Source organism: Aptenodytes forsteri, unplaced genomic scaffold, assembly GCF_000699145.1.
Source record: "Aptenodytes forsteri isolate BGI_AS27 unplaced genomic scaffold, ASM69914v1 Scaffold257, whole genome shotgun sequence".
Lineage (NCBI taxonomy): Eukaryota > Metazoa > Chordata > Aves > Sphenisciformes > Spheniscidae > Aptenodytes > Aptenodytes forsteri.
The window spans coordinates 2,584,295-2,598,912 of record NW_008795194.1 but is presented as its reverse complement, the minus strand read 5'-3'; the positions used below and the strand labels follow the sequence as shown (position 1 = coordinate 2,598,912).

Genomic DNA, 14,618 nt, shown 5'->3' with positions numbered 1-14,618 from the left:
TTTGTGCTTAAACTTCCTTGTTATTTTTTTAATTTTTTTTTTTTTTTAAATCATGGTCAGCATTTAATGAACTGGTACTTTTTTACCCTAGTTACAGATCTGGTATCTTTAACCTTCCCTAACCCTTTCTAAAGTGCTAACATTCCTTATTATTTGCACCATGAGGAGAACAGCAATTGTGTTTTTGCTGATGGTGCTTCATTTTGCCCTTCTCCCGCTATGTTACACATGTGACCCCATGTAGACATTGGGAGAGCAGGCGGTCAAGAAATAAAAGCCATCTTATGAGTTCACCTGACTAGTCTACTGTGTGGGTTACTTACTAGCTAGCTAGCTGTTGCTGAAGAGCAATTAGTTCTCTCTAGTCCCTCAAATCAGGAGGTTTTTTTTTGTCTGAACACCTGTTGGCTAACAATGTTTGCAGATCTGTTTCCTCGCTCTGCAAAATTCTGGCAAGTGGATCAGATATAATTAAAAAACTGAAATAAAAAATAACTTAAATAGTTGTAAGTTTTAAGTAGTTTAACTACTTTTAAGGTAATGGTGGTTATTTTGGCCTGGGCTGTACACCTAAGTACTCAGATGGGAGATGGTGATTATTAGCAATGTTTTAAATCTAAGTGGGACAGAAAAACATTGAAGGAGAAGATGCAGTTACTGAAAGTTTTATGAGAGTAAAGTAAGATTATGATTAAAATAAGAATATCTTGAAATAACAGGTTGTGATGAATTAGTTTGCTTTGGGGGGGGGAGGTATATTTTACTGAGATATTTGTTTCTGTAGTAATAAGATTCCAAATAGAATCATTATTGATATTTACACTGGTTTGCATTAACAGTGTAAATAAATTGGTGTTGCTTATTAGAGTCTAATACTCCATTTCATCTACTTCTGCTCTTGCAATATTCATTTAAAGCTAAAAAGAAAACAGTTGTCATAACACCTGGCTTGAAGACAAAGGACTCCTGCCCCTTGCTTCTGATGGTGCAGCAGGCACAGGGCCTATAGACTGTGAAAGATGAAGCTGCTGAGCATCTTGCAGGATGTATTGATATAGCTTGTTTTACAAATGCTCCTCCAGTGCAGCAAGTCAAAAGATGGGTCTTTTCTAGGTTTGATGGTATCTCTTTCAAACTGGAAGACCTCTTTGAAAGCAATAAAATCTATTCTTATACCTAATAGAAAAGAGAATGAATAGCTGTTGGTGATCAGTTTGGGAAACAGTTTCAAATGATAGCAAAGCTGTTATCACTGATTTATTTTGAGGAAAATTCAGCACTTGGCAAAACACCTCAGAATCTGAAACTGCAGCATGTTGCAGCCATTTCATTATGTTTAAGTGCTAGCTGAATGACTTGTATATTAAGGGCGGTAGTCTAGGTGGCTGCTTTCCATCCCACAGCAAGTAATGCTCTGTTGTCTCGCTGTTGGCCTTTAAAATATACAAATGAGGGTCTTTGCTCTCATACCTTAGGTGAAAGTTCTCTGTGAACTGCAGTGCTGTGTCTTCCACACGTGGGAATTTTACCACTAGGATTTCTTTTTCTCTCTACTAGTAAGTGTAGCAGGAGTCTGTGTTTCCATTGACTGGAGGCAGAGTTTTGCTCAGTTTCCATTTTTCCTCTCCCTGAAATTATATACGCAGAATATACCTGTTAGCCAATATTCCCACTGAGTGTGTTGCTGACATTGTAGCATCTCTTAAAGACTAGGTAATTTCTGCGGTCTGTCTGTTCATCCTGACTGTGAGAAGTTTGCTGTGATTGCCGTGATGAGTTTATGTAATTTTACCTGTAATTTATAGCATTTTTTGAGACCATCATTTGTGTTTGTGTCACTACACTGCCAGACGGCAAAGGTAGCTCTGTCTGCAGCTTAGATAATCCCAGTAGGAATCTCAGAATGTCACCTCCATGACAAGAAACGTAGCTTGTCAGTAGGGTAGTATGTATGGGCAAAACCTTTCCAAGTTCAATGGAAGACTTTTACTTCAGGGTCTCAAATTTCATTCTTTCTTTTCTAGCTGTGTGAATCAATTTGATCTTTTCATATTAGGCTTAAATGCCACTCTGTCATTCAAGCAGTCATGTTAATTTTAAGATCACTTCTGTATGATTTTTGCTTTTCCTTCTTTACCTTTGTTTTACCCTTTAGAAGGTGTGGGAGGAAAGAAAACTTGGTCAGCTGTTAGTTTTATATAAAGAAACAGACACAGAACAGGTTTCACAGCATTTTACAAAGTTAACCCAGCAATGCTGAAGAGGTGCCCTAATCCTGCAATAAATAACATAATGACAAAACATAAAATGGAGTATCCATGTTTTCTGATTGTTTTTCAGACATGCTTTGGAAAACGAATGGAAAATGTTTAGTAAAATTTAGATGCTTGAGGGTACCCATTGACTCTTGACACAAATACTTGGATCCCTCTGTATTTCTGTGTATCTGCTCAATCTATCTCTCACTTTGTATGTTTGTTGCCTGACTTGTCTGCCTTTGACAATCTGTCAATTATGATTAGGACAAATTGGAAACTACCTGTGAAGTGTGATTGCATCATAAAATCCCAGTTCATCAAGACCTAAATGTCTTGTGGAAACCTTGGGTAGGATCAGCTGCTGTTGAGACTGAGACAGGGTTGTTTCCTGGCTTGTAGTTACAGGTGGTTCTGCTGGGGGGCAGGCAGTTCAGTAATACAGGCGGCTCAGCACGCCCAGCTCTGGCAGATGTCTTCTTCCTACGTTTGTGTCAGCTTGCCTGGGAATCCTGAAGAACCCAGTGCACCCAGTCTTGAAAAGCAGTTTAGTGAAACAGGATCATAACCCTTTCTGTGGAAAGGTATGATGTCTCTGTAATGAAATATTTCCAGTCTTCATATCTGCAATGGAAAAAACAAGCTTTTCATGTTTTGTCCTGAGGACCCAAAGCAGCCAACTCCTCAAATCATCATGGAACAATTTGAATGCTACATTTGATTCCACCAGCTATTGTAGCTGATGTCTAAAATCTCGATGGTATGTTCATACCAGGCATTGGTGAAGTCATTTTGAATTTAGTTCCAATTGTAGTTTTGTTTTGTCTAATATTTTGGTTTGGTGTTACTAAATTAAGTGAAGGCACTGCGTCCTCTGCGTCCTCGGAATAGATATCCTGGTGATTGTTGTTTGATTTATTTATTTTATATTACAGTTTATTTAATCAATTTCAACATCAGGCATCTGCTGTGTTGGTAAAGTTTCTAACGTAGTTAAATTGGAAGTTAGAAAAAAACCTAAAAAAACCCTTGGCTACAAAACAAGCTAGGTGAGAGATAAACGTAGAACTCGGAATCCTTACTATGACTGCCCAAACATTGTATTTGTGAATGCATTATCCTCTAAGCTGCAAATCTGATAGATGTTAATGAACCCTAGCTCAGCTTTATAAAGTGAGTATTTATCTTCTTCTGGAATTATTAAAGAAGATCACCTCACAGAGGGCTAAAACAACAGGGGAAAAACAACCACATTGTCTCTTGTTCTGTCTCTATCCTCGCTGCTCATTCCCTTCTAGACTGTACTTATAGTGGGCATCTTCCAGAGATGCTCAGATTGTCTGTGCTCTGCACTGAAGATTTCCACTTGTTAAACAACTTAATATTTCTAGAAGATAAAGAATAAACTGTTAATACCACAAATCATAACTCCTTTATAGGCAGACAGAATTCACAGTTATAAAAACATGTTTTTTTGAAATCTGGAACAGATTGGACAATCACACTAAGCTACAGCCTTCAGCCATAGCTAAAATGCGTTGAATGCAAATGCAGTTGGTGCATGAAGGTTCTTTTATGGACCATTGTACTCCTAACATAGAATCATTGAGGTTGGAAAAGACCTCTAAGATCATCGAGTCCAACCGTCGACCCAACACCACCACCCACTAAGCCATGTCCCTAAGTCCCTCATCTACTCGTCTTTTAAATACCTCCAGGGATGGGGACTCCACCACTTCCCTGGGCAGCCTGTTCCAATGTTTAACCACTCAAACATGGCTCTTCTGCATCTCAGTTCTTGTTAAGTTACTCTAAGGGATGCCTTAAGTCATCATAAAATGGGCAGATTGGGGAGAGAGCTGGATAATTGTTTGCAAAGAGTTTCTCCCCAGTTATATATCTCTGTTATTGTATTATCAAGTTCTCTGACTATGAACACGCTGGGTCAGATCAAAGGATCAGTTCGTAATCCAGTCCAGTATCCATTCATTGGTAGCTATTAATAGCAGACGATGAAAGAAAAGTGTAAGAACAAGATGAACATGTAATAGTAGTTCTCTGGTGTGCTCTCCCAGCTGCTGAAAATTTGCTGTTCAGGGACTTCTGAGCAGAATTGTTATCTTTGCTATTTTTTCAGGCTTTTGATGGAGAGATTTTTGATTTTTGTCTAGTGGCTTTCTGAGCACGTTTTTGAGCCCTCGTAGACTTTGCTGTCTGCAACTGTAGCATGAATTCCATGCCTTAACTAGGTTTTATGGGAAGCAGCATCCCTTTTTTGAAGATTCCCTCTCACAATTTTATTTGATGCTCCCTAGTTTTTGTATTATGAGAAACAGCGAACAATTGATCTCCATTTAGCTTTTCCATGCCACTCACATCCCCCTTATTGTTCTCTTTACAGGTCGAAGAGTCCTAGGCTATAGATTCAGGTTTTGTAGTGAAGCTGTTCCATACCCCTCATCATCTCTGTCATCTTTCTCTGTGTCTTTCTCTTACTCTGTGATGATCTTTTGGAGATGAAGGGACTGGGACTGCACATCCTCTTCAGGATGAAGTGGGCCATGGAGTTTTCTTTCTTTGTTCTCTAAACCTTTTTAAATGAATTTTTGACCACTGTGGAGCATTAGGCTCTGAGGCTTTTATGGAACTAGCTTTAGTAAATCTAAAGATCTGTTCCTGAGCTGCAATAGCTACAGACATAGCCTAGCACCAATTAAATGACCAAATATAGGACAGGACAAAGAATAGCTTTTGCAGGCTTAACCGAGGCAGTCAAATATTCTTAGTGCAATGCTATAGAATAGTTAACTGAGTTCAAAGTGAAGATTTTGAATATTTCTTCTTCTTTAATAAGGTAGAAAAAGTGATTCTTACCCAAAAAAACTTTTCTGTTATTAAGGTTGCCGGTGAGTTACTGTAAAAGCTGCTTTCCACTTATATAATAAGCTGCATTTTGATCATCTTCTGATGAGATATTTTTGTCTACTTTCATCCATTATTGTGCAATTAATTTGCATCATGCCTTTTTTTTAAGATAGACTACCTTTTAAATCTAAATTTTAAACAAAAGAGGTTTTGTTTTCAGGAAGCAAATTTCTCAGGATTTGTAACAGAGGTAGAAGTATGTTCTTAGGGAAAAAGAAAATGATAATTTAAATGTTGTTTTAAGTGTGTGAGTTTGGCTAATTATTCAGAGCTGTCCTTCAAATAAAATTGATGTTCAGAGCCTAAGAAGGCCTGTGAAATTTTATCAGTTCAGACGGATAAAAGAGAATGAAGCATAAACACAAATGAGAGCAGCAAATCGGCACCCTGCTATATTTAATGCCTGTACTTAATCACGGATGTGGTTTCTTTTATTTAAAATAAAAAAAAAAAACCAAGCATGGCAGAATTCACCAATGTTTACTAATTAATTAATCAGAAAATGCCACTGAAAGTCTTTTGCAACCCTGAGGTTTAAGAAAAATTACTAACAAGAGAAAATTATTGTAGGTATATATGTGTGTCCATACATATCAGCAAGCCTCTGTGACAATAAAAATATATAAAATACATTGTAATGTTAATTAGATGTTCCAAACGGATGAAAATTACTGAAAATTCCTAATTAACTCCTGGAGGTATTAGATCTGCTTTTAAATTTGGCAAAAGAGAGTACAGTACTTAATGCTAGGACCTATAGCAAATGACAGTAACAATAAGACATGGTTCGCAATGTAGCCTTTTGTGGTTGAGGGTTTGTTTAATAATTAGGATGAGGATAAAGAGGAAATGGGTAGAGATCGTACTAGTGGTAGGCGTTGAAGTGTGATGGTACTGCATGTTCTTTTGAGCAGATATCTGCTGTAGCACGTTTAGTTGGTTACCATGGTTTCCCTTCCTGCAAATTCTATTGTTGTGATACTGAGAATGAATCGAAATAAGGTTCTGCAGCATGGTTAAAAAAAAGGTAATGATGTTAGCTGTGATTATGAGTCATGTTTTCTTTATGTTTGGGGGTTAGGGCACATTCAAGATTATGTGGCATCAGGAAAGAATTCTTGAGGCGAAATAAATGTCAAAAATTAGTAATCCTTAGTTTAGTTGACCAACTACATGTATTGTGCAAGAAATTGATACACGATCTCTCTCCCTAAATTATGAAATTGCATTAAGAAACTAGCCACTGATATTTTAAAAGGAGATCTAATTGGTAGGCTGTTAGAGGATAACGCTGCAAATGAACCTTTTTAATTTCAGAGGACGATTGCTTTGGTAGCCGAATGCTGTTCATTTACAGTGGGCTCTTTTGGGACACGCGTGTAGTGCTCTTCCAGAACATACACTGATTGCCATGGGATTACTTACGCATGTAAAATTCAACATCTGCAAAAGGCTTCTTGAATTCAGAGATTAAAACTGTGCATCTGCATTCTGCTGGAAAGCCTTGTTGTACAGGCTGGGACATGGGAGAGGAATTGGGTAAAGAAGAATTGTTTGAAACAACTTTTTATGTGATAATATCGGAATTACGTTTTTTTAAATTACGAATGTATCAAAATTTGGTCATAGTTTATCCTGAGTCCACAGCTGATCTATAAGTAGTCAGAAGGAGCCCAGCAAAACAGCAGCTGACTGCATCCCTTCACTTTACCGTGGTAACGGTATTCTGACATCATGCTAGTTGGTAGAAAAAAATTATAAAGACCATTTTAAAGACTAAACTTTGCAGATCTTTCTATCTGTGTATTTTTTTACCTGATTTGCAAATGCAGTGATTGGCAGTAGCAAGGGCTGAACTCAGTTTCTAGAAACCTTTCTAAAATATTTACACAATATTCCTTGGTCACTAGCTGAAAAACCTGGGAAACTATATATACGTATGTGTATACACACACCCCGATTTTAAAGTTTAGCTGGGTTAACTAGAATTGCTCCAAAATGTGATCAAACCTATCTGTGGGATAAATATGTTTCAGCCTGACCCACTTCGATCAGTTTTCTTTATTCTGCACGAGATGGCAAAAGAGTGCTCCTTCCTCTGTGGCCGTCTGAAGCTCTCAGGGAGGGACTCTTCCTTCTCCCCCAGGCTTAGCCCGTCACATTTCCATAGGTGCAGAATTCAGGCGAGTTTCAAAAATTGGCCATTCGAGTATCTGCGGCTTCTTTTAGATGAAAGAAGCAGTTCATGCTTGAAGCTATTTCAATAGGCTAACACAACCGGTATGCCAGCTAATATGCTGGGCTTTTTTTTTTTTTCTCTCCTTGTGAAAAGCCAAATATTTCTTTTACGAAGGCTTAAATTCTGCTGAAACTAAAGCTGTCATTCTGTTGGCTGGGTACATCACACAAGCTAGTGCTAGCCCCAGGGGAAAGCGTGTTGATAAATTTTGGAGCTTGCTTTTCTGCTCTAAAGTAAAACAATTGGACCTCTATTTAAATGGTCTTCCATGTAAAAGAAGTTTCTTTTCCTGTATAAAATTTCATACTAAATAATATACTCTGTTACTCTGTCAATGAAGTGGAAAGTTCAGCTACCAGTAAACAGCATAGCTGTCCTGCATGTCATCTGCCATATATAAGGGCACCTGGGCACTGCTGAGGTGGCTTCGCTTAAGTATTTAGAATAATAATAAATAGCTACTAACCTTAATGAGTAATTAACTGATTACCTAGGCCCTCCCACAGACTAGAATGCTTTTTTCCTTATGGTTCACATCTTCTTGCTGTGTTCCTGCTCTCCATCCCTCCTCTTCCCATCTGTTGTTGTTGTCAGCTCTGTTTTCTTTTGGCTAGAGTGTCTCATTTATCTTTGGCAATTCAGTTTGCTGCAGTCTTTCTCCTGCTCATGTAAGTTCAGCACTTCTCAGAGGAATATTCTCTGCTTTGGTGGTGCTGTGAACTTCTTGGTAACTTGTCCAAAAGCTGTCTGTGCTCAGTGCATATAGCTCATGTTCATTTTATGCCATGTCCTTCACCTCTGACTATAGCTCCTGCTGCGCCACAAAGATCTACTGTAATCTGGTGCACAGTAGAGGCATTGGGCTTGTGGTGCGGCACTGTGGTGGAGCTCAGAAGACCTGGGCTCACTTCTTGGCTTCACATATGACTTGGCTCGAGGCATTTAAGTTTTCCATGCCTCTTTTCTCCATTAGACAGGATATTTTCTTTCCCATATTGTCTCACATGCCTGTTCAGTACAAAAGTCTAGGATCTCTTAAAAATGGCCCAAACTGAAAGTTGTACCCCATCTCTCAGACTACCCCCAGTCACAGCTCCTGAGCAGGAATCTGTCTTGTACTGTGCTATTTTTATGGTGTATAATGTCTGCCTGGTTTGAAGCTTCTAGGCACTGCTGGAGTTGAAGTAGTAAAAACTCAAATTATAATGCAATCAGTTGATAATTAAATTGTGTATATGTGTACATAGCATACATTGCGCTCTCCTCTTCTCCCCTATTCCCTCCCCTGTCAAAAGGATATGTATCTTTTCTGTCTTCTGCAAGTTCTACTGGAATGCCTTTTTGCTCTATTGCTTTTAGAAAATGCTAGTTAGAAATATATCTTCAAGTTAGTCCTTTTGGTTGGCCTCTTCTTTTGTGTGCTTTTGAAATACGTATTTATAAATTTTTGTGTTTGGAAAAACAACTTTTTTCCTGTGCTTCATCAATAAGCAAAGAAGTCCTTCAGCTGTAGAGACTATGGATGCTTTATAAGTATGTTTTCAAAAGAACACACAATAGCCTCATATTGTTGTTTAATCTCATAATTGTTTTCACAAAAACATTTATGAATTATTCAAACACTAAAACAACTGACAGCAATAAATGTTATCTGGCCCAGTTTTCCTCTTCCTTCTGCTTCTTTTGCACTTGATGTAGCTCAGCTGAGTTAAGTATAGTTCCTCCTGATTTGATAGGTGCTAGGAAGAGAATCAAGCTAACTTTTTTTTCTTTTATGACTTGAGATGAGTAAATGAACTCTAACAGTTTCAGTAATAAATTGAGATCTGCCCCACCTACTGCTGCACTTGCACGAAGGAAGAAATTGTATTCTAGAAAAACAGAATATAATAATAGAAAAGCCATCGATCTTTATTGATGAGCTGTGTAGCCCCAAAAATTGTAATAGTGCATGTTGAATATGCAGGAACCATTTCATTTTGCATTATTATGCTTGTTTATTGTTAAGGAATGCAGCTTTGAGGAAAAAACATTTTAGAGAGCAGGATGAGTATATTGGTGAATCTCACTGTTCGTGAAAAAGTGGTGATTACTAGAAGATCAGAAGTAGAATACATTGAGAAACAAATTAAGTAAGTAGCAAATTGTGTAATAGCTTTAAGTAAGTTAACTAAACCTGCATTGTAAGGTTGGGATTAACAGTGGCTTAAGGCAAATCAGATTTGACAAATTCTCTCTGGAACAGCAATCTTACTGTAGTTATTTTTAATCTAAGGGAAATTTTAAAAATATATATTTTTATTTTAAATATAAACTTCGAGACCTTGAACAACAACCTGTAGAGTGTACATTAAAAGACAAAACCAAAACAGGAACAACAACAAAAACAATGTTTCTCCACTCTGTTCTCCAAAACCCCTTTTTGCACTTGCAAAGCTATTTTATGATAAGGACATTTCTTTGGGTTTTCACTTGATGTCTTCCACTCAGGTTTCCTTGATATACTGAATTAAAATATGTGTATTGTCTTAGTAAGATAAATTAAGAGCAAGTTGCTTTTAGTGTGAGAAAACCCATAGAAGCAAAAAAGAAATGTGACAGTTGTGAGTAACTTAAACCCTTGTAGGAAAAGCTGCTGTAAGTGAAACAAAAATGAACATGTTTGAGCATTATGCTATGGTAGTTCTCTCTCCATAGTACGCATGATTGCAGTGGAATTTCCGTTACAGATCTGATTTTATTCTACTGCTAAATTTACCAGAAAAACAATGTCATATATGACCTAAAATGAAAATGTTATACATAGGCAGAGTAAAATTTGCACACAGTTTGAAGTTTGCTGAGCAGACACTGGTGAGGGTTGATACCTTAGCTTAGAAGAATTAAAACACAGTTCCACTTTAAAGCAATAGGAAAGCTGTCAGTAGCATGAAGTCGCACTGTAAAATTAACTCTTGGAGAACATTTCTTCAAAATTTTTGGCAAAGAAACGTAACTATTTGCTTAATATGAAACTGTGAAAGTTACTTACATTCCTGCTAGTAACATTTCCAGAAGGTGTTTATTCCAGGTATGTTGACATAGGTTTCCAAATACTGCTTAAATTTAAAGGGAAGAGATAAGGCTTTTACTACTTTCTCATGTGTATATAAACTTCACATGCATCTTAATCACTAACCACAGTGAGTCTTTTCCCAGGAAGCACGGAAGTTTCATCAGGTAGAAAAAGCAGTAAAACATTGCCCAAAACATTGGTATTGATTCTGATTCAATCATCAAATCAATTCCAGGGACTTATATCAAGTTTAAATGGAATAGGGCATGCAAGCATAGTACTAAGAAGAGGCAATACATCTGTACAAGAGCTTCTTTTCAGAACCAAACAGATTATTTTCAAATGATCTATCACTGATCAAGAATGTTAAGAGTGATCTTAAGTGTTAAGTGATCTTACTGCATATTAATAGCATACATGGTCCTTGATCAGCTGACATTTGTTCAGAGTTTGAGATGGTGAAAATCAGCTGTTGAAAGCTGTTAAAAGTAGAGTAAGACATTGAGACAAAAGAAGACTTTTCTTATTATTTTGTTAGATTTATTTGTGAAACACACCATTATAGGTACCAAGGGCTGATAACACTTTCAGTCATCGTTGTTTTCAGCAGCTGTTACCTACTGCCGATGCCCTAGAGCAGTTGTCTCTCTCTCACTTGTGTTGTCCCTGACAGTGCTCATGATCCACAGGAAAGTGCCATTGCTCTGGTCCTCACTGCCTGCTGTTTGCACAATATTGTTTCCCTCTTGGACAAGGAAGTCTGGGCAGTGATGCAGGTAAACAGTCTTCAGTCTCAATTGAGAGAGACTGCTGGGAGGCTGTTGTCAATGATACAGCACCAGCTCTGAATTTTTTTACCTGATCCCGATTAGACAGAGTGAGTTGAAGGTTGTGTCTGCATTGGTGTGGGGTAGACATGTTGCAGTTCCAGCTCTGGGATTTGTTTTCTGTTCTGAAGGATGCCGCACTTTTTCCATGCTAAACTAAACTATCATGTATTCAGCCAGTGCATGGGTCTGATCAGGTTTTAGGGATAACTTTATATCTAATTAATGTTCATCAAGCAACAGTCAGCCAGCCAGCCAATGCTGCCCTTCCAAATGGTGCAGGAAAACTCTCTATAGTGACTGCACTCTGCCACCTTTCTCAGCCATATCAGACAATGAGGATTTTTTTGTCTCCACTTACATAAAATGAACCTTTACTTTCAATCCCTAATGCATTTGATTTCATTTATGCATATTGTGTTCTTGTAAACTACTGCTAAGGTTTTGGGGATGATGCTATTTGTCAGGCAGGTACTCTGGGAAGACAGCAAGTCCCACAATTCCCTGGCCATCCTCAGAAATGTTGTTGCCAATAAATAATAAAAAAAAAAAACCAAAATGAGCTGCTCTCAGGAGTTGGAGACCTTCAGGGATAATTGTGTAAAAGAGGTTTTGGCTGCATGCAAGACTTGTGTTTCTTTGACAAGGAAATGGGCCAAAAGAGGATCTGTGGAATAATTTGTTTTCTTTCACATGAACACAGCATGATTAGGAGACATTCCTGATTGCAAGATTGCTTATATTTCTGTGGCTTTCTATGGACTGTCAAGACTCTAGTCTTAAGTGTTGGTTGAGAGTTTTCAGAAGTTAGAGCTGAAATTCTGGCAGCTAATTTTAAGTGAGACTTCTACCTTCTGGCCGCAAAGCACGTTAAGACACTTTTTCTCCAGTGGAAGTCCAAGTGACCTTCAGGCACACATACAGAACTTAAGATTTCCCAGCTCAGTGTATGAAGTTGCTTGAAACTAATGAGGACATGAGTAGCCCTGAGGGGCGTTAACTTTGTGGTCTGGTTGCAGCTACACATTTTAGATAATGCCTTAGTCTAGATACTCTTCTCATCATAAAATACCCTGTGAAGGAGCTGATTAGTTACTGTACAATTCTGTATGTGGGCTGTAAAATCCATCATCTTAGATGGTAAGAAAGTGTGGATGGGCTCTCGGTCCTTCACTTCTTCCTTTTGTTTCATCAGTGAATGTTGCATACGGAGTAGGTGGCTGAGTCTGAAGCCTGTCTCTCTCATGCTATGAGAGAGCTCCTCAGTCTTTTATTACCAGCCACATTTGCTCTACCATTTAATCCATTTTCCCACGTTGTTATCCACTCTGCCCCACTGGCAACCAAAGGGACTAGACAGAGTGATTGCTTTTCAGACAACTTGGAATAAAAAAAGTCTTTTATCTGTAGTCCTGCTGCTTGCAAACAAATGCACAGTGGACACAATGAGACTGTTTGACATGTCAGAGGTCTATTTCTTTTTCTTGGAAAAACATCTAATGTTTCCCTATTTAAACCAAAAGAGAACATACATTATCTGTGTCCTGCTTTCTATTTCTTAAACAAAAAACAGCTGGTACTATTGCTTGCCTTTAGGAAGAGACCATCAGGAAGTTGAAATATCAAATCTTGGCTCTACTTAGTTGCCACGGTGATGTATAATTAACCAGGCTGCAGTAATGTTATAGAAAGTAAACACAAGGAAATATTCTTGCTAATGGAAAAATTTAAACCATGGTTTTGAGTAAGACTGAAGATTAAATTTTAATTGATCATTTGCAATTGGACATGTATGTTTGCATTTGTATTGTAATTTGATCAAAACAGTATCACTGTGTGGTCAGAAAGAAATTTAAATTAGTTTGAAAGAAATAAATCAGGATTCTTAAGACATTATTGATGATACAGTCTTTGTAAGAGATTGGTGTTTCATTGATTTGTGGGGATTTGGGTTTTCCTTGTTGCTAATAGGATTCTATTTGAGAAACAGTGTATTTCCCCACAACGTATCCAGTAAGAAATGAATAGAGAGAAAAAAGTTTGATTTGAAACAAATGGGAAATCAGATAAAGGCAAACCATGCAGTGTTCATCTCTTGCAGCTGATATGCAAGCACCTTTTCCAAGTGGTTATGACACTGATGCAGAGTAATTTGTTTGTCTAAATACCTTTCTTTAAGTGGTACTTGTTAAATTGTCCTAATGTATTTTAAACCAAGAAAGTTGAATGTACCTTTGGAAGGCCACACATGCCAAAAGAAATTGACATGCAGTTCCCCAGATCCATACAGGAGGAAGTTTCAGTCTGTTTGTGAGGTTTATGAGAGAGATGAGTTTAAGCGTGGGATGCTGTTAAAGAATTAAAACTGTGGAACGTTGTCTGAGATAGTCATGTGCTGAAATGTGGGTCAGGAGCAGTGGGATAAAGATTATGTACTTTTGGGAATCCTATTCCTTACAGTATCTCTCAAAGCCATGCTTTACGTGCAGCAGACTGAGCAGATGTACAGCATAGGGGCTGCTGAGTAAAACGTAGCTGGAGTAGAACCATGCACCTACTGACCCTGATGGGAAGACGATTAATCCTTTAAGAACTCTTGTTCGTTCTCTGCATTTGGCCACCTTGTTTTTGTTTTAGACTCTGAAGGATGTTACTAAAATCAAGACACCATGTGTACTTAGTAATAGGCCCTGAGAAGTTTTTCTGTGCCTTATCATCTCTTGGTAAGATTAGTGTAATACTTTCTCTTCTAGAAAGCTAAGAGCAATAAGTGACCTTCAGCTTGTTTAAAACTCTGCTGTAAGTACTGTCAGAGCGTGTTACTGATTAGAGCAGCAGTTCACCTGCTACATCTCTTAATAAAAATAATTCTATTGTATATTGTCATTTAAGGCCCATTATTCTTCACCTTCAAACTTATTGGGTTCTCCTGTCAAATTTTAACATCATAGTGCTTGTATGTGTTCATGTGCATTATTGCCACTGACTTGAGCAGAAGACAGTGAAGGTTGCTCACTTTGGCACTGCAAAGTGCTGAGCACTCTTGGCTCGTGTTGATTTCTCTGACAGCGGAGGGTATGCAAGGACTACATCTCATGGTCAAAGCTTATTTGCCACACACTACGCTGAGAAAGATGCTTTGAAGAATGAGCCTGAACATGTTCCTACCCCTTCTGCTGTAACTTAGGACATTATCTTTCTACTTTCTGAATGACTTGTATTCACTCAGAATTGCATCTTGTGATGAAATTAGCATTGGGTAAAAATGTATTTCTTTCTGTCATTTTGTAATTTCTTGCTTTTCAGTTTGAGTCAGT

At 37.9% G+C, this 14,618-nt stretch overlaps 1 protein-coding gene across 1 annotated transcript in view; it reads left to right on the top strand.

The window, feature by feature from the left end:
- Positions 1-14,618, top strand: part of CHN1 (chimerin 1) — a 79,885-nt gene that overhangs the window by 9,080 nt on the left and 56,187 nt on the right. The gene's annotated exons all lie outside the window — the stretch shown is intronic.